The sequence below is a fragment of the Ptiloglossa arizonensis genome, chromosome 4 (genome assembly GCF_051014685.1).
Source record: "Ptiloglossa arizonensis isolate GNS036 chromosome 4, iyPtiAriz1_principal, whole genome shotgun sequence".
Lineage (NCBI taxonomy): Eukaryota > Metazoa > Arthropoda > Insecta > Hymenoptera > Colletidae > Ptiloglossa > Ptiloglossa arizonensis.
The window spans coordinates 6,038,456-6,058,279 of NC_135051.1; the positions used below are offsets into that span (position 1 = coordinate 6,038,456).

General features: G+C 37.2%; 1 protein-coding gene across 2 annotated transcripts in view; it reads right to left on the reverse strand.

Moving 5' to 3' along the window:
* Positions 1-19,824, reverse strand: part of Tusp (WD40 superfamily protein Tusp) — a 77,345-nt gene that overhangs the window by 32,006 nt on the left and 25,515 nt on the right. The gene's annotated exons all lie outside the window — the stretch shown is intronic.

Genomic DNA, 19,824 nt, shown 5'->3' on the forward strand with positions numbered 1-19,824 from the left:
GTAACGCAATCGTCTCCATTGTTTCGCGTAGTCTCGGTGAACTATCGGCTTTCGTGATTGGTGTCCGCAGGCGACACGTTTATTGACCCTGACTGGAGATAAGTATCGCTACCTACCCCGATTTCAAGCAAGCGGATGATCCTTTGTCGCGCGAAAAGGGGAATTATCGTAATTATATCGATCCAGTTTGTAACGATACTCGCAGTCGAGTAAAAATCCAAGTGAGTATCTGTCTTTTTGTTCTTGGCGTCTGACACTGTTGACGACACTGGTTGTAACATTGGCCGTGAACGATGCTCGTTTTCGCAAGACTTAGCGGTGCTCATCTTAAGTGAGATTTCACGAACCGTGTTGTTCCTTGGTCTGTGCCAAGTGTGATGCGATGTTCGACAGAATTGTGATACGGTGCGTTTACCATGAACAGTTGGAACAGAACGAAGTTTTCTTTGTGGTCTTCGCTCGATCCGGAGCCTATGGAGACTCTTTGAATTTTTCAACAGGATACGATATTACATTTGCATGTTGAACACCCTGGGGTTCTCGATACGATAGGATTCACATAGTCTGGGTTTCGAGGAACGACCTGCGGACATCTGAACATTTTTAAGATACCTAACTAGCTTTCCAAGTTAGGTCAATCGTCAGATTTCAATGTATCTTCCATTAGTGACCTTGTTCAATCGATGTTGTTACATTTCTACGATCTTAAACACCCTAGGGTTCTCGAGGAACGACTTGCAGACATCTGAAAATTTTTAAGATACTTAACTAGCTTTCCAAGTTAGGTCAATCGTCAGATTTCAATGTATCTTCCATTAGTGTCCTTGTTCAATCGATGTTGTTACATTTCTACGATCTTGAACACCCTAGGGTTCTCGAGGAACGACTTGCAAACATCTGAAAATTTTTAAGATACTTAATGAGCTTTCCAAGTTAGGTTAATCGTCAGATTTCAATGTATCTTCCATTAGTGTCCTTATTCGATCGATGTTCTAAGATTTCTACGATCAGAATGCCCTAAAACAGGTTCTTTCAATAATTTCAGAAACTTCGTTTGTCCACGTGCATATATGATTGCCAAAGTGTCGCAACAATTCGACCGAGATTCTGTTTGCTGTGACGATGACTTCTCGCAGTGACGTCTTATAGTAAAATATTTATTCGTATTGTTGGCATTGCGCAATCCTTCGACCTTGACATCCAATTTCGGTAATTCAAGATTTGGCAGTGCTACCCTACCCACGTTGTCAACCGAAAGCGATGGATGCATCTTGGCATCTTCCGTGCGTTCGTTTCTGTTTATCTTTGGCCAACAGTTTCTCAGCGATTGTTTGTCCGCTTCCACTGCGGACCATTCTTGGATTTGTATTTCTCTCTCTCTCTTTTGCGACACTCCCAGTTTTCTTCGAATATCTTCGAATTCGGCGAGGACGTCACACAAACGCGTTGCAATTTTAGAATTAGCTCGCTTGCAATCAGCAGAGAATCTTTATCGTATCATTGGGTTGTTCGTTTCGTTTTCCAAAACGGAGAATATGTAATTTAATAAAATGTTTGTACGCTCTAAAAAAATCACCGAAAAAAAACGAAATGCAATGACTTTCCGAAACCAATATTTCACTGTCCAGTAATAACTTAGCGGTGTTAATTTCTCTGAAATAATTTCGGGAAATACGATCAAACATTTTTCATCGATTCGCGATTCTTTAAAATCTGAGAAACATTCTATGCTTTCAAACTCTTTCGTTTCTCCTCGAGTGATTAAAGTTTTCCTTTTGAAAAGGAACTCCTCGAATTTCCAGGTGATTATCTTTTACAGCATAACGAGACAATTAACTGTTTCTGAAGAAACGAACCGAAAAGCAGTTAATTAAAAGTTCCCTTCCATCGTAATTGTTCCTTAAATAATCTCACTAAAAATTCAATTTCCGTAGTAATTCCTGCTTTTAGACGACACAAACTGTCGATTCGCTTGAAATCGAGATAGACAGCGATTTTTATCTCAAATTAAAACCCAGTCATAGAGAAAGTGTACAGAATTTGTATACTTGATGTCCAAAGCATAACAGCGACGTATATCGATGCGTCAACTATACAAAGAAACAAATTTTTATATTTTTCATTACATCCCCACGAAAGTATTACCAATAGTGTGACGAGTTCCCCGACGAAAATAAATTCAAACGCGACCTTATTCGGACTATTTTTAATTATACACAATCGAAAGCTTCTGCAAAACTTACAATCACCAGACTTCATTTTCGTCGAGAGAACCAATCCATTAGTAATAACAGTTACGAAGACGTAACGAGAAATATACAAAATTTTAATTTTCATTAATGGATCAAATTCGATCCGAATCGTTCTCTTCCGCTCTACGATTTTCGTTTACAGTATTTTCTTACTCGAACGAGGGATTCTAAAACGAGGTATAGTAAAAATTATTCCAAAATTACCGTACACGATACTGACGGTATCGAATTTTCGTCACTATCGCTGGCTCGTGTCACCTTGCAAAAGTCCTAAACGAAAGTAACGTATCGTTACTCCGATCGAAAAAAAAAGGAAAAAAGAACGCGTTTAAAGTTCGGTTCTTCGAACGGAACTCTGTAAAGTTCCCGTGCGTTAAAAGAGACCGATGCACACCGGGAGTGAAGTATTATTTAGAAGTTCGCAGCGAGCAACAGCGGAAGAACTTAATGGTTCAAAGAAACGGAAACATCGGGCGCTAATTCTCTCGCTGTGAGAACAGGTACGCTCGCGAAACCGTTCAGAGACGTTGAACAATGCCCGGGTTCACGATCATTATTTGCTTTTTATCGGATTCCTCGATCTGGGGCGCAGGTACAATTATCGGCTTTCATTTTCCGGTATTGCGTTTCGTCGTTGCATCCAGCTCGCCCAGCATTGTGTTCGAACATCAGCGGGAGGCCATCTTGTTCAACGGGATATATATTTTCTCATTGAACAGGTGGACGTGAAAAGTACTCCGCGCAGAAAAGTTCTCCGTGTCCTTTGTTCATACGTTTCCACTCGTTCTCTTTTTCCTTTCGTTCGTTCTTCCGTTTCCCCTTTCTTTCGTTCCCCCCTTTCTTTCGTTTTCACGTATTCTCCTTTCTCTCGTTTTCATGTTTTTTTTGTCCCCCGCCCCCACCCCCTCCTTTTCTCTCGTGTCTACCGTTTCGTTACACACGTGACACGTACACGTTCCACGGCGGATTCACAATGGCCCCGGCCGGATTATTCGACGTAAAGTTGTATTTTCGTGTCATGCGCGGACCAAGTGAAATATTTTTAATAAAAGACTACCCTGGGAGGGACGCGGTGTGATCTTCTCGCGACGAGTCGTTGTCTGAACCCGAGAAATGAATTTTCGAAAAACTCGAGTTTGCGAGGAATGTATTTTTGCGCGAAGGCGTTACGCGATGACAAAATTTGCAGGGTTGCGATCGATGGTGCGATTGTGATGAAATTTGAACTATTGTTCTTCTAATGTTTGACCAACTGCACGAAATAAGAGCTAATTGTAAAAAGCGAAGGATACTTGAACAATGGTATTGGTAAAATTGTAAAGTATACGATGATGACGGATTAGTCACGGAATTATTCGGAATTACACGGAAATATTTCAAATAGTGAAAACAATATACATTAGATGTATATGGGAAATTTGGAAAAGTGTGTAAGATTAGACGGAACGGATTAGCTATAAATATTTAGTGAGATTTATGTGCAACGTACTGTCAATTATAAAAAATGGAAGTATCGTATGATAGAGTTGTCTGGAAAGTATTGTGAATAGTTAGAAAATTATTAATGTTTGACTAAATTGTTATATAATAAAATGTCCATTTTTAGATATTATTTATTTTCATCTTTGTTCGAAATCTTTCAGGATTTTGCTACTTTTGTACAAAACTGTAGGTAGATTCAACTGTGGATTACCGATTCACAGCTCATGACAGATCATTATATATGTTTATCGTAAATAATTTTCTAACAGATAAGTAATTATTTCTTTCGATCAATGATAATTTAATTTAACGTAAAATCAACGCAAAGCGTGATACTTTTCCATTAAGAATATACGAAAATAAGTATTACACCTATCGCAGAGATACGAACGAAAAAATTCCAGATCTTCGTAAAATACGAAAACAATACAATGTATGAAAAACTTCGTTACAAAAAAAAAAAAAAAAAAACAAAAAACAAAAAAAAGAGGGAAAATAAATTTCACGTTCACCGAAAAAATATAGGTGGAAACCAGGTCCTTGTGAAGTAGACAAACAACAACGCAAAATATGATACACTCCATCTGTCAAAAACGAAAATAAAAATAGCGATGACGTCTCTTGGAAAAAGAGGTGAAAAATAAAAGCTCTCGTACACCACGTAGATCGTAAAATGATCGAACTTTCGTTCGAGACAAATGTTTATAAATACAAAAGAGAGCTAGCTCTGTTGTTTCGTGGCTTCGTCTTAATATTCTATCGATTCTCTTCTTCATTGTTCTTTTTCTTTTACAGGATCGATAATATTTTTATTTTTCTTCGATGCTTTATATGGATAGCTGATTGTAGCTCAGACCACAATGGATCCTCCTCCTATTTGTCGACGATCAATAATCTGACCGCGAAATTGAGTTTTGCTTTTACGTCCGAAGATACGTTTCCCCATTTCTTTCCTGAGTTTCTAATCCGATCGTTTTCGTCGTAATTGAGTGTAATTCTTTAAAAAATATTCTTCATTTTTCACACAACGAACGGTCCTAGCGACTACATAATTTTGCTTCGCTGTATTAAACGAATTTAATATTTTTTCCAAAGTTTTTACAACCCCTCGACCCTATGACATTGGTCATCTTCCACTGCAATGTGCATTCTTCTATAATTATTGAAAAAAAGATGAGAAAAAATTTTATTTTAAAAATATGTACAATTCGGTCGATATTGTTCGTAACCTCGTATTGTCAAATTAAAACTTCTAACGACCGAAACATAAATAGCCCCGCGTTTCAATTGCCTGAAGCTCTTTTAGTCTGAAATAAAATTCAGACAATATGGATCGGCGAGGTTTTTCGAACTGTTTTTAATTGTACACGATTGGGAGTTTAAAAAAAACAGCTTGAATAATTTCTAATATTCCAACGACTGCCATTTCCGAACAGAAATCAACAGACACGCAACAGTGACAACGAAATTTTTTATCAAGCCTCTGGGCACGCAATCGCGTTTATTATTAATTTACGGAATGCGAGTTCAGATTAGATCGTGATACGCGCGATCACGGTAAATAATTACACGTGTATCCAGAAATTCCATTTCGGAATATTTTTGAATATTTGAAAGTAGAACCAAGAACTTCCTTTCACTTCTCAGTACTCTAAAACAAGTTATAATTTTCTCTGATGAGCACGAGCGTATGTATATTCATTTATTGTAAAACGTTTGCGCGATGCAAATATCCAGCTTTAATTTTTACGTTCGCGTCCCTTGGCGCTTTCGTACGAATGCCGAGGATTTCGCATAATCCTTTGAGCACACTCTGAGGGTGGTTATCTTCATTTCTTCCTCTCCGATGTAGACCCCCCCTCGTCATATCACCCGCCATTCCGAGCGTGTAATTACCGACACTTCTTTACGTTTTTCGTCCGAAATTAGTTAACTAGATGCGCGTCGAATCGTCAATTAACAGTCGAGACGTTTCTTTATGCCGTTGCAAGACGAAAAAGTGCGAGTTCCGTGAATCGTTACGCGTTTCTTTAACCGAGGTACTTCACGCTTTAAGGTTGATTTCCACCGGCACGATTCTCAATGAACGCGATACTCACGTGACCATTACACCACATTGACACTAGTAGGACTTGTATACGGGGGAATGTGTAATGTATTTAAATTCTGATAAAAGTATCGTGATTGGATACCCCATAATAGAGATAAAGTAGCTGTAATTGTAGCGATATTGAATAATTATGAGAATAAGTCACATCGACCCTAGTAGGACTTGTATACGGGGTAATGTGTAATGTATTTAAATTCTATTAAAAGTATCGTGATTGGATACCCCATAATAGAGATAAAGTAGTTGTAATTGTAGCGATATTGAATAATTATGAGAATAAGTCACATCGACCCTAGTAGGACTTGTATACGGGGGAATGTGTAATGTATTTAAATCCTGTTAAAAGTATCGTGATTGGATACCCCATAATAGAGATAAAGTAGCTGTAATTGTAGCGATATTGAATAATTATGAGAAGAAGTCACATCGACCCTAGTAGGACTTGTATACGGGGTAATGTGTAATGTATTTAAATTCTGTTAAAAGTATCGTGATTGGATACTCCATAATAAAGATAAAGTAGCTGCAATTATAACGATATTAAATAATTATGAGAATAGGTGAATTTGTAATTTAAAGAAAGTATTCGAAATATTGGTCGTATTTCAAATAAATTTTTCAATTGGATCGATCGCTTGTTTCAAAGTTAAAATATGTATTCAATGTACTCGTTTAAAAAATAAAATGCATTCTCAAGTTGCAATGGTTATTAAGTAACGGATAATAATTTACTTAAATTGAGACGTTGCGGTAGATTGGTTAGATGTATCGGAATTTATCTTCTCTCTTTAGTTAATAATACTTTAAACCTTGGGTTCATAATATATTGTAAACTTTAAATGTCACGAAACTGTCAATAAAGTACTGGTCTTATTTTATAAATATTCGTGTCAGGTTCTATGCATTTCATTCTCAAAAGACAATAACGTACGCCATCTAGCGTTCAGCCACACGACAGCTAGAAATTTGTCGAGGAGAGGGAAATGTACTATACTCACCCTCAAACGGCAAGAATTAATGGATCCATGTGCACAGTTGTAAATGGAACTACGTATTGGGCGAGAATAATGATTTCCGACAATATAGTATTGGTCTTTACGAACAACATACCGAACGTTGAATTCAGATTCTCTTCTGTGTGTATCCATTTTAAGCTTCGAAATCAATAATCGAATAGTTTATCGCGAGGACAGTTTCAGGATAAGAAATTCCTGAAGTTCCACTCAAGAAATGTATTTCATTCTGTTACAAAAACAAAAATAACATCTCGTTCTCGACGTGCTGTTAATCTTTGCTTTTACGGCGAAATATAAATAGTTCTCTTTAGATAAAATGCATATTACGATAACTCCATTGATTCTGAATCTGATAAAAATATCTATACTTCTTTAAAAGATCATTAATTGATATAATACGAGACTTGAACTATAGGTACGTGCCAGTTCTAGAAAAGACTGGAAAATAGTTTCATTTAACTTAATTTACAGGTATCTATAATCAATATTTAAATAAATTACAAATTTTCTAAACTTACGATACTTCAAAATCTACACGTGCTTAGTGTAATTTTCTCCCGGGCTTCGTAAAATGAAATTCGTTCTTAGATTCGAATCTCCGCGACTCGTAAAAGCGAAACGAATCGAACGTATATTCGATGGACGATATTTCCGAATATTGAAAAATACAAAGAAGCTCCTTTGACGTCTCGGCACTCGTGCCCGAAACAAGGTTATTTTCCCTGATAAGCATGAGCATCTCTCGAGTGTCACGTTTCTTCGGTGCTACCGAGAATCAACCTTTAGCGGCGGAATACTTTTATCCTTTCTTCTTTTTCCTTTTTTATTTTGTTCCCGCTGACAAAAGGTGTCTGTCACGTAACGTGTTTGAACGACTAATGCATTGCAGTGAAAGTTGCGGCAAGTGCTGTAATGTTTCCCACTGAACTTGTTTCGTAAATCAATGACGTTCCTTTCTACACAGCCGGGCTTTTTCAGTGTCAAGGTGAGTCTATGCGCCATGTATTCGCAAGAAGAGATCCGCTTCCCTTCTTGGCTCGATTTGCGCGTTGCGTGATATATCCTGTCCCGGCATTTACGTCTCCATTGGTCCTGGTATAACCTTGCACCGGGTCAAGTTGCATCGTTGCATCGGACGAGATTTACAAGCGATCGACGAACGTTCGCGCTCCGTTATCGAGTCTTCTTTTAAAATAAATCCTCCTCCCCCCTACATCCCTTAAAATATAAGTTTCCTCGCCAAGCTCAGTTTCGAAAAATAAAAATTCCGAACTCTCGGAAGAAACGAGCACCGAAATTGCTTCGTTACCGAAAACAGAAACGATTTTTCATTCGATACCGAAACGTTGGAAAGTTCGCCAAGTAGGACGATAAATTTGGGGATCTTCGGAAATAAATTTGGTACACGATAGTAGCTAGACGAGTTCCTCGAGAAATTGACGTAGCTGTCGTAAATTTACATTTATTTATCGATTTGTAAATTTGAGAAATGGATCGATCCAAAGTAACGTTGAATCTGGGGACCTATTTGGAAGTATTGTTCGCGATCGAGAGTAGAGATTTTTTACAGAAAATTATGTTTCTTTTTTTTCCGTCACGGTGATACCGTAGGGGTGCTTAACCGATAAACACCATCGTTATCGAGGTGCGTACTTTTCAACGCAAATAAATTCATAACCCCTGGGCAATTATTCACCCATGTTTAGGGCAGCCCCTACCCGCAATCAATTACTTAAGAACGATGTATTTCTAATTGAATTCGTCAGTCGATTTATTCGCTTCCGGAGTAATTGCACTGTTCGTTTCATATTCCGCGTAGTTACCATTTTAAATGAATACTTGGGGTTACCGAGTACACGACAGAGACTCGCTTATTTCCATATTTAGTCCCAAAGGATTTGTGCCATTTAACGTTGTCATTTAACGTTTAACGGAGCAACGTTAGTGGAACGTAGCAACGAAAACACGAAATATGTGAACTATGAAATAGGAACCAACATATAGAAAACAAATAATTGGGCGACAATGTGTACCAATGTCCTTTTGTGTACAATGCTGAATTGAAAAGGGTTCGAATTGAAATATACTCGAAGAAAAATTAATTTGTTACAAAACGTAAAAAAATATAGACTCTCTGTGGAAAGTAAACTATCTGATCGTGATCTAGGTAACATTCTTTATTTACAACAATACCGAAAAACATTTCGAATATAATTTGAATACAGTATAGAAAAAGTTCTCTCCAAGGTTACTTTTATTACGAAGTTTACATTTTTCAAATCACTTTTTGCGTAATAAATTTCAAGTTTCGATAAGAGTGATTTATTAATGTTTTTATATTATGAGAAGTAAAATTGAGTGAATTTTCTGTAACCAATGTATTCGAGTTACACTCGGTAAGCTCATACGTGATGTATGTTGGTCATTTCTCACCGAAAGAAACTCACCATTATTGTTTCGAATAAAAAGAACCAGAAAGCCCTGACACATAATGCTCTTATCTTAAGGAACGAATTGAAATGACCCGCAGACTGCTATCGGACATTTAAACGATGAAAAATGAGTATATTTATCGCTCTTGAAAGCAGAGTTACTTATTTCCATATAAAGTTGCTTTTATTATTTACCTCGACTTTTCGACCCTATACGATGGTTTTCTTAAGGAGAAAATATTGTGCAAGTGTCGAAATAAATGTGTATTTTCCAGCTTTCGACTACCAAGATGTAGATATATATTCACTCTAGATCGTTGGCTGAATATCGAGTCTGTACGAAGCAATCGAGATACGTGTGGGACGTAGATGGACCACAAAACGGAACAGAAGTTGTAATTTCAACGTAATTAAGGCACTGGAAGAAAAACACTGATCTCGTTCACACGGTGGAACACGCACTCGTTAATTTCGATTACTTTCTCTATATCGAACGATACGCATCCATACTCGACGCGAGTTTCACATTCACTGCTCTTCTTCGTTTGTATACCATTCCACTGTTACGCATTTCGTCAGGTTCGACAGCCAAGTGGCTGATTCGGGATCACGTGATTCAACCGACTCGTGATTCATTCGCGAAAATACGATTCTAGAATATATTCTCAAAATTCTTCTAAAATAATCAATTCCTAAAATAATAAAGAAATTTTACATTCCTAAAATAATAAAGAAATTTTACATTCCTAAAATAATAAAGAAATTTTACATTCCTAAAATAATAAAGAAATTTTACATTCCTAAAATAATAAATTCCTAAAATAACAAAGAAATTTTACATTCCTAAAATAATAAAAAAAGAAGATAAATAAGAATAAGATAATAGGATAAGAAGATAACCAGGCAAGTTGTAAGAGGAACAATTAACGAATGAAAAGGAAGAATGAAAGTACCAAGTATAGCAATTATAATGTACGGATGTATAATAGATACTAACGAAGATAAATTCGAGAATTTATTATAATACCATATGTTTTAAGAGGAAACAGTGTTCCAAGAGTTATAAATTTCAATAATTAATTCGCAATTATATTATCAACCTAGCATTTTCTTTTGCTATAAAATTTCCACTCCAAGATCGTCAAAACACCTAGATCAATCACCTCGTAATAAATCCTTGCTCTGTTCTACGATTGAGCTCTATACGAGTAGCAGTCTAAATCAATAATCTAAAATTGATTCTCCACTCAACAACACGTTTTCTCCTGATGAAATTCTAAAACAATTAAATTTCGTCGTAATTGAATCATCAACCTAGCATTTTCTTTTACTTGAAAATTTCCACTCCAAAATCGTCAAACACACCTAGATCAATCACCTCGTAATAAATCCTTGCTCTGTTGTACGAATGAGCTCTACACGAGTAACAGTCTAAATCAATAATCTAAAATTGTTTCTCCGCTCAACGACGCGTTTCTTCCCGATGAAATTCCGAAAATTCAACGTCGAAACGATCGAACGAGCGATAAATCGTACATTACGCTTAACCCGGTATCTTTCCTCTTACCAAGAAACACGATGAACGCGGGCGCGTCTTTCCCTCGGTCGAACCGCACGAAAGAGCAAGCAAAAGACTTTTACAAACGCGCCGCGACTCGCTGTTTACAAAACACTCGACAAGGTCGCGCGTAAAAAACCGAGCATTGTTTTGTAAACAGTTGAACGGGATCGGTTGCAGCGTGCACCGCGTATTGTGTCGAGCGAGTTATGGCGGGCTGAGGGGACGCGCGGGAGATCTCTAAAACTCGCGGAAACAAGGTCAAACGGAACGCGCGTTTCTTACGAACTTATTTTCGGTTCGTTTCGTGCCCGCTCGAGTTACGTTTACCGAAACCAGCGCGTATTACGGGACACCCTGTGTACAATCGCGTGTATCGATTCGTAAATGTTCCGAGCGTACGTTCTTGGTACGGCCTAGAACAGAAATAACTGAAAATACGGGGAGAGGTTCCGTCTACGATCGTACGGAACCACGCGGGAGCGATACGATACCACGTTCGGCTTTCTTCGTTCCGGCCGGTGTTAAAATTTGATTTTCCCGCGATCGATCGACCGTTTCGTACGAGCAACGGTGTCGCGGTAACCACGCTGACCCTTATAACGATTACGTGTCCCAGAATTGGCCTTGCGCCTCGCATCGATAGGGCGGTGTTTCCAAACCCGTTGTTACCAGCTAAAACTTCGTTACCTGCCTACGGGACAACGACTGACGACTGCTCGATGTAACACGATGCAGTTTTGAGAAACGTGTCAACATGGTGAACGGGGACACCCGGTTAACTGATTCGGTTGTCTGCGAGATCGTGAACCGAGTTCGAGTTCGAAACGAACGACGAAGGACGGATCCTGCCGGAATTCTACCCGCGAGGAAAGCAAACGGAGAGTTTCGACCCTTAACTCTTGTGTCAACAACCGAAATATTCACGGATGTTCAATAACCAAGGTGCCTTGGGTACCTCGAGCGTACTGTTTGGGTTAATCAGACCGTACGGCTACAATTTCGTTCTTGTGATATGGCTCTGAAATTGTTAAATTATTCGGAAAGTCATTTCCTTTTCCAAAATGGAGAATATATAATTTAATAAAATTTTATAAAATTTTATACACTCTAAAAAAATCGTGATTCATTTTCACCAAAAAAAAAAAGAAAATGAAATGACTTTCCGAACAACCTAATATTTGCAAACCCTTCTGGTGCACGTATGTGTACTTTGGAGATTTTAACGAAAGGAAAATCTGTCAAGGATGAAATAAGGAATTGCGAAAATTATCTTAGAGTTGCATGGTATGTCCACGAACGAAGACATTTGTTGTCGGTATAGGTATAGAATTAATACTGGGCTGTGATAACCTGAGAAGCAGGTAGATAAAATTAGACCGTTTTCTGGATCGCTTGACCTTGCGTACATTGGGGAGGAGAGTGAGATATATTTAATAGCGACGGAGACAGCTCTGTGACAACCTGGGAGACTGCACTTAAAGTCAAGCGTGTTGGAGACAGATAAAATTGCTTCGTTCCTGGAATACTTAACTATTCATTACGTTGCTGCGACAACTTGAATGCTAACACTGTGCACAATCGAATACTATTGGATTCGAATACTTGACTGAACGACTTTAGATTCTAAATACTACGTATTTGAATATTTTGTGCATCAATTGAGTATCTGGATATAAGAATACTGCTTTGTATCAATAATAATATTCGAAGTAGCACTCGAATACCTACAAAATATTAAATTTCATTTGGGTAGTCTCAACCCCAGTTTCTAATACTGTGAAGTTTACATGGAAGAATACTAGTTTGTTTCAATAATAATATTCGAAGTTTATTCGTAGTACTCGAATACCTACAAAATATTAAATTTCACTTGAATAGTCTCAACCCCAGTTTCTAATACTGTGAAATTTACATGGAAGAATACTATTTTTCTTCAATAATAGTATTCGAAGTAGCACTCGAATACCTACAAAATATTAAATTTCATTTGAATAGTCTCAACGCCAGTTTCTAATATTGTGAGATCTACATGGGAACATATTTTTCATTGATCATTTAATCATTATTTATTGCACGATGTGCAACTTCTTCGGCTCTGTCAATCTATTAGGTTTTTGGAGATAGCAAGTGCTTTCGGTTAACGTCAACATTTTCGAAATACCACGGCTCAGTTAACCTACCGAGGTCCGTGCAATTGTATCCTGGGTTGGGCGTTCGTGTCAAAACGAAGATTAAGGCGATTCTCCGCGAATTCCGCTCGCGGGCGATGCAAACGGTAGCCTTTCTGTGCTTAAACACTTCGACAACAAAAATGCGCCACAAATGAAGCTGAAATCCATTGTGCACGGACCAGAATGGATAGCTATCCCACAAAAGTCACCAACGGTGAATAGTCGCACAAAGACGGACTTTTATTTCGTAGACATGAAATGGTGAAATATAGTGCAGCAGTATTCGCGAATTAAGAAGAAAAGTATTATCGAACGCCAACCATTGAGATTTTCTACAAACGTTTACTCGTATTTCAACTAACTCTGAGGAAAATTGCAAATATTTATCTTCGATATCCTACGAGCTAGCGACCGTGATGAAGTTTCTAACCAATCGACATCGATCGAGGCTCCTATCAATTATCCGAATCAACTAATACGAGTTTCGATCGTATAGATCGCGATAAATAATTTAGAGCAATGTTCTTTACAGATGGTTGAGCTTTAAAAGTGTAACATTCGATTTTCAACAGCAATTTTGTAACAAAAAGAACGTTACAACATAATTTGTGCGACAAAAACAAATTTACATTATGTTCGTATCGACGAGTCTACTAGTTTCTGAAATATTGGATATTTATTTTTTTTTTCTTTTTTTTTAGAATTAAATTTTCATCATTTTTAAATGAACGAAGTCTTTATTTAAAAAGTTACTTAAGTGCGCTGTACAATGCAGCGAAGTAACTTGAAACTATAATTGAATGTCGCATAGTGTCTACAATGAAGCCTGCCGTCACATAAATTAATAAATCATTATTGAAAGCATTAAACGTCAACATTGTAACTTAAGTAGCGCTTTATACATTCAATTATACAGTGAACTAAATATAGTTACAACCGCGGCCTATGAACATGAAACTATGACAATTCTACAGAATTATATATAATTTACGAGGTTACCTACTCCATTTGTCTTTATTTACCTAGAAATGGCCATCAAATGATCATAGAATATAGAATAATTTTAAATATTTTTGTACAGCGTACAGTTATCTCCGAATAATTTTAAATATTATTAATTGCACGTGAAAAACAATCTCTATCTTTTTAAAGGAATCCCTATTGAAGTCGAAACATTAATAATAATATAAATAATACTTGATTCGATTCACATATAAGTCAAATATTTTAAATATTTCAAATATTTCAAATATTTCAAATATTCTAAATATTCTAAATATTTCAAATATTCTAAATATTCTAAATATTCTAAATATTCTAAATATTTTAAATATTTTAAATATTTTAGATATTTTAAATATTTAAAAATTCTTCATAATTTAATTTGTACAAGTGAAACAAACCAGTGGAGTTAAATGTGTACGGTAACACGGTCAAATTTACACTGGAGAGACTATTCGTGCGCAACGAAAGAGAAAATCATGCTAAATGATACATGCTGAGTCACCACAGGATGCACGGTGGAAGCTACTTCGATCAAAAGAGCTCGAAATTGGAATACCTCTGAAGATGGAGTTGAGAGTCACTGTCTTAAAACAGCACTGCGTACCAGATCGATACCACGTCGGCTACCCTTAAACTCTGAAATGTGAACCGAAGTGAACGCAAAAGACACGTTTCACTCTTTACCAGTGTTCAGAGAAAAAAAACGCGTGACTGAAATTCGACCAAATAATGGCGGTGTTATTGTACGAAGGTCCTCAAGCTTGTCTGAAAACCGTGCATTGATTCGTATTGCGTTGAAATTCCGTTCGCTCGTCTTCGGAATAATTAAAATCGAGATCAGGTATCGAGGATTATGTCGTCACAGAAACTTCTCTCATTAGACTTTAATGATAATACTCCGGAGAAAATTTAACTACATTCTTGAAGAATTTAGGTACTTATTTACGACAGGGAATAATCCTTATACACAACGGAGCATCGAACGTTGGAATTAAAAGTTTCCTTTGATAACAGTGGCAATTGATATCGTTGCTGCAACTGTCACTGGGGTGAGAAATAAGGGTTAGATATATTGAAATGCATATTACAATAATTCCATTGATTCTAAATCCGATAAAAATGTCTGTACTTCTTTAAAAGGTCATTAATTGATTCTAACACGAAACTTGAATTATAGGTGCGTGCTAGCTCTAGAAAAGACTGGAAAATAGTTTCCTTTAACTTAATTTATAGGTATATATAATCAATTTTGTCATACGAGTTGCAAGCAAATTAGAGGGTGATCTGCGCAGCAGGACTGATCCAGATTATACAGGCAGGAGTATTCAGTACAGCAGTAATTATATATATTGTTGCATTTGGTGACTTTTAAGAATTTATAGGCAACATATAATTAACAACGGTGCAGATAATTCTGTGAGATAGTGCTACACTCAAAGGCGAATACTACTTGAATATTTGAGCGTTCGAATATTAATCGAATAGTATTTGAATACTCGAATGTTCGAATCTTTTATGCAAGACTATTTGTCCCGAATCACACTATTCAAATACTACTTGAATATTTGAACTTTCGAATATTACTCGAATACTATTTGAATACTCGAATGTTCGAATCTTTTATGCAAGACTACTTGTCCCAAATCACACTATTCGAATACTACTTGAATATTTGAACTTTCGAATATTACTCGAATACTATTTGGATAGTCGAATGTTCGAATCTTTTATGCAACGATCGAGTATTTTAATACGAATAGTGTAATTCGGGACAAGTAGTCTTGACACTCGAGAAAAATTAAATTATTCGAATAATCTCAGCCGTACCATTCAATACAGTGAGATATAAATTGAACAACACTCTCACAAACTTCGCGAATTATTTAATCGTCTCTATTTATTGCGTGATGTATTACTTCCTTTGCTCTATCAATCTATCGGGTCTTTGAAGATGGTGAACGATCATGGGTGCAACGAAGTTAACGATTAAACACACTACCGGCACGCAACTCGCGCACGAACACGCATCGCAATACCGTACGTTGGACTGAAGTTTGATGTCGATTTAATTAACAACAGCAAGAGTTCTAAACTCTAATTCGTAACGGCGTCAACTAACTTCCACATACAAACTGTTCCATTCGTGAAAAGCACAAACTGTTGATAAAACAATTTCGGATACATCGGTGCTATCGATTAAATTCGAAAAATTCTATGCCCAATAAATATACTCGTACACCATAATTTAAAAATAATTTTACATTTCGAATAATTTGTTTCAAAAATCGAACGAATCAACAATTCTTACATCGAGGTAAAATAATAGAACATTGCTTGAAAAATTCTTCTTGGTTCTACGATATAAAGAATTCTTTTCGCTGTAATATTTCATCGCTATTTGCATAAATTGGTCTTAAATAGTAATTTTTCATTTAGAAATGATTCTCGTTTGGTCGAAGTTTCACTTCTGTTCTCTGTATATCTTTTAAATAGGATAATAAATTGTTGAAACGTAATTAAACAGTTTCAGTTGATCTCATTATCGCGGAACAAAATTTGAAAGTGCATTGGTCTTAACGATCGAACTGTTGAGTCGCTAGCACCCTGGGGCGAACTTCTGCTATTTATGAAACCTTTCAAGAAACGGAGAACGTTTCCACGATTTATAAAGGAACGTTTCCGAAATTTATAAGTTAATTACACCCGACATTTTTATCGTCAAAGCTTAACGTTCTCTGGAAACTTATCGTACAGATTTTTCCAATACGTTTCCACCAATCTTGATACTCACGGATTACAGTAAGTTTCTTGAATCTAATATCGAAAACTTTGTTAAATAATTATTGCTGATATAGAAAAAAAATTGTAAATATATTTCATCTTCTCGTACGAGAACTTTTTCGTGTCTGTACTATTGAAAAAGCTCGTTCGTTCTTAACGGATAACTTTCAAACAAATGATACAAACCTTGATCTTTGAACAGGGTTTTCTAAAATTCTACACGAAGTTGGCGGAAAATTGTTTAGAACGTACGAATGGAATAGGTTGTGGAGCAACGCTGAAGGTATCCTCGTTTTTTATATACACGTTAATAACTTGATAACCACGGCGAATGCTTTTAAAAATGACGGAATACTTCAGTGCGTTAACAGTGCCGCGTTTAGCCGCCGGAAACTTCACCAGACCAAAGCTCCAATTGTCCACTCCCTCAAAGAGTAAATCTGCGAGACAGTTACGGTCCCTTTTCTCCGAATCTATAGAGCGGAGTGTCGAAGTTTTAAACGAGAAAGGCGTGTCCGTATGAAAGACGACGAGGAAAATGAAAACGGAGTGCGTGCGCGAGCGTGTGCGCGTTAATGCTCGCGTCACGTAAGCTGCTCCGTTTTATTAACGACACAAACCGGAAACAGGTGATTCTTCGCGAATAAATCGAAACTATCGTATAAAACCTTTTTGTAAATTTGCCCTTCGTTTCGAAAAACAAAAAAATATTGAACATCCATCGAATACGTCGTAGTATTGCTATGAAACAGGTGATTCTTCGCGAGTAAATCGAAAGTATCGTACAAAACCTTTTTGTAAATCTGCCTTTCGTTTCGAAAAAAAAAATAATATTGAAAATCCGTCAAATACGTCATAGTATTGAAATTTGAAATAACTTGTTATTTATCTACTACTACTTACTATTGTACTTTATCACCTCTATTAAAAGAAACCCACTAGGTTTCTCCTATTCGTTTATTTGGTCCAACGATTGCAAACAACTATACATAATTGTAAAAACGATCAAACACCTAGAAAAACGATCACGAACCGGTGTATTTCCGTGGAAACATTCTTCTTATTTTTAGGTGATGTTACAAGTTAGCGAAGTTCGTCCGTTAAAACCGGAAACACTCTGTGGATAGAGGATTTTTGCTTGGAAGAAGATGGAAGGAGAGAAGAGGTGAAATATGAAGTAATAATGTGTGAAAGTGGGGATGCACGGAAACCTTCCGATTTCAAGCCCGCGATATTAATATTGGCAATGCGAGCGGGAGCAACATTTGCGTATTTGTTCAGAGTTATGGATCTTGTGAAATATTTTGCAAAGTTGCACGACGCCCAGTCGAAGCAGTCGCGGTTCGTTACAACAGCCCGCGGCTCAATATCGATTGACACCCTCGACAAAGGATCCCGCGCTGTTTGCACCCAGTTTACCCTCAATGAAAACTTACACGAAAGTGTGTGAAATAGACCCCGGGTATACAGACACCTGTCGAATTTTTACTAAAGTCTACGTTGGTACGGTGCACGCGACGTACGGGGTGTGAAAGAAATATTGGCTTGCTCGGAAAGTCATTTCGTTTTCCAAAATCGGGAATATATAATTTAATCAAATGTTTGTACACTCTAAAAAAGAGTGTTTGAACACTCTTAAGAGTGAATAATTTTTTAATATTAAAAAAATCGTGTTTCATTTTCAGAAAAAAAGAAAAGGGAATGACTATTACCTTATACGTAATTGTCACGTTGAACAGTGTTGATTTATTTCTTAAGAATTCATGTATGTATTCGAGTAGAAAAAGAATAATACTCAGATATTTTCTATTATCATTCGAAGTGACGATTACCATATACATTTTTACAGTGTAACGTTTGCATAAAATATATATTATACAAAAATATTATTCAATCTAGCAAATACAGCTTTGCGAATAATACCGGTTATCTTTCTCCAAAAATGAATAGTCTCGCGTTCTCTTAACATTGAATTCAGCCTGGAGAATTAATTTCCCATTGAAAAGACACCCGGGTACGAATTCCAGGGGCCCCAGAATTCCCGTCTACGTCACTGGTGTCTCCGCGTTACGTCGTATGACACAGATTCGACTGGAATATCGCCGGGTAGGTGAAAAAATGTTCCCGAAAGCGACCGGAAATATTATCCGACGAGTTTTATCGGTGATTCGCATCCGTTCAATTTCTTTCTCGATTTAACGCGGCCCGCGTCATGTAATAGGCTGTCATGGACTGGCTTCGGCCAGATAGGGCGTGTATGCCAGGCACAATGTTCTCTGCACGTGTTCGATAACTTCTCGTGGGCTTCGTTCCGCAAAATGGGTCACCGATTGAAAATTTTCAGGGTACCGGTATCAACGGTGCACCTGTCAACAGGCGCCGCACCGATCACTCCGGTATCGAAATCTATCGAGAGTGAGCCGTAAAATTAGGCCCCCGGGGGTGGCTGGGAAACTCCGATACGATGTCCCATCCGTGCACTCCCACCAACGTTACAAATTTATTACCCGAGTTATGATGTATTCCAAGGCCTCGAATTGACCAATTTCGATCGACGGATATCGATAACGATCGCAGCCATTTCGGAGCAGCGATTCTCGAAGCGGGAGAATTCGAATCCTGTAACGTGTTATTGTTACTCGAAACGAACAAATTCTTAAGTCGAATCTGTCGCAGAATGTATTGGAAAGTTCGTAAAGTCACTTAGTTTCCCAAAATGGAGAATATATGTAATTTAATCAAAATTACATTACGTTTGTACACTCTGAAAGAAATCGTGTTTCATTTTTTCCGAACCACCTAATAGATAATCAATGAATCGGATAATCGAAGTGAAAAAGTGTTCCAGTGATACAGAGTAACGCGTGATTTAAGTACAGGATCGTTTATTACCCTCGATTCGAGAATATCGTTTATTTTTTCATTCAGAACCTTACCGCTGAAATCGATCGTGGTTGCGCAGGAGTTTTTCCATGACTTGGAGTGTGTTCTTGTTCGAGGAGATACGATTCACG